This window comes from Trachymyrmex cornetzi, unplaced genomic scaffold (assembly GCF_001594075.2).
Source record: "Trachymyrmex cornetzi isolate Tcor2-1 unplaced genomic scaffold, Tcor1.1 scaffold1708, whole genome shotgun sequence".
In the NCBI taxonomy this organism is placed as follows: domain Eukaryota; kingdom Metazoa; phylum Arthropoda; class Insecta; order Hymenoptera; family Formicidae; genus Trachymyrmex; species Trachymyrmex cornetzi.
Window position 1 is genome coordinate 19157 of NW_017296319.1, and position 1963 is coordinate 21119.

A 1963-nucleotide genomic window follows, 5' to 3' on the forward strand; every position below is an offset into this window, starting at 1 on the left:
AGTCTTGGCTAAGTCCTCGAAGTTGATCCCTCGTCGTACCTCCTCGGTTCTGGACAAGGTGTCGGCTACTATATTGTCCCTGCCTGCTATACTGTATGTCGGTCGAAAACTGGCTTATGTATTCCAGGTGGCGTGCCTGTCTTGGCGAGCTGCGTAGCGGGTCCTGGTTGAAAGCGTACGTCAGTGGTTTGTGGTCCGTGAAGATGGTAAATGGCCGGCCTTCCAGCATGTGTTGGAAGTGCCTGACCGCCGAGTATATAGCCAGTAGCTCCCTGTCATAGGGGCTGTACTTTGTTTGCGCGTTGTTCAGTTTTTTACTCGGAAAGGCCAGTGGTTGCCAAGTTTGTCCTTTCTCTTGCTGTAGTACTGCTCCTATCGCCACGTTTGACGCGTCTGTGATGAGTCGCCACCTTGCTGTTGCGTCTGGGTGTGCTAGTAGAGTTGCTTGAGCCAGGCTTTCTTTTGTGTTGTTGAACGCTGCTTCCCGCTCGGGCGTCCAGTCTACTGGCCTGCTTCCCTTCATATTGCTGCCTTTTAGCGCCTCATTAAGAGCCGCCTGTGTTTGGGCCGCTCCTGGTATGAATCTCCTGTAGAAATTTGTCATCCCCAGGAATCGGCGCAGTTGTTTGATTGTGGCTGGCTTTGGGAAGTCTCTTATAGCGTGTATTTTGTGTTCCGGGGGTTTTGTCCCCTCTGCCGAAACTTCGTAGCCTAAGAACGCTACCTTGCTCTCTCCCAGAACGCATTTCGCTGTATTGATTTTTACGCCGTGCTTATCAAGCCTCTGGAACACTTCGTGCAAGTGCTGTTCATGTTCGTGAGGTGTCCGTGACGCTATCAAGATGTCGTCGATGTATGCATAGCAGTACCCGAGATCGTGGAGTATGCTGTTAATAAAGCGCTGGAACGTCTGTGCTGCGTTCCGAAGTCCGAACGGCATGTACTTAAACTCGAACATGCCAAACGGCGTCGTGATTGCCGTTTTTGGCACGTCCGGTGGGTGTATTGGGATCTGGTAATAGGCCCTGACCAGGTCGAGCGTGGAAAATATTGTTTTTCCTTCCAATGCATGTGCGAAATCTTCTAGGTGCGGTATGGGGTACCTGTCCGGTACTGTCCTGGCGTTTAATTGCCGATAGTCTCCGCAGGGCCGCCACGTCTGGTCCCTCTTGGGCACCAGGTGTAGTGGTGCCGACTATGGACTCTTTGAAGGCTGTATAATTCCTTCCCTTAGCATTAGGTCAAACTCTGTTTTGGCCGCCTTCAGCTTGTCGGGGGCCAGTCTGCGTGGTCGGCATGCTTCGGGTGGACCAGGCGTTGTCTTGATGTAGTGTTGCGTCCCATGCTTGGCCTCGCGCTGGTGTCCCGTGATGTTTGTTAGATCAGGGTAATTTGCCAGAACCTCATGGTACTTGCTTGGCGTAGCGATTGTCTTGACGGAAGGCGTTGATGTCATGCTCGTGATTCCTTCGGTCGCCAGGCCTGTCTTCCTGTCTATTAATTTCCTCCTTTGCATGTCTGGCAAGAGGCTGTAGTGCGCCAAGAAGTCGGCTCCCAGTATTGGTTGTGTGGTATTGGCTACCACAAATCTCCACGGAAATGCTCTTCTCAGTCCGAAATCCGGTTGGAGTGCTACTGTGTCGTACGTTGGTATTAACGTGCCGTTGGCAGCGTACAGTTGGTAAGGGGTTGGCCTTGTGTTACCACCCTTATGAGGGGGCGGTACTATGCTCACATTGGATCCCGTGTCCACAAGGAATCTACGACCTGTCACCCTGTCGGTGACGTGTAGGCGGCATAATTTCGGGCTGTTTTCAACGGCCGCCGTCATTGAGAGCCTAGCGTGTTTTCCGTGCTCTTCTCGTCTGCCACGAAATGGCACGGTTGTTCAAAATGGCGTGCTTTTGCTCCGAAACGTCGGTGGTAGTAGCAGACCTGGTGGTGCTTCCTACTTCCGGACCGG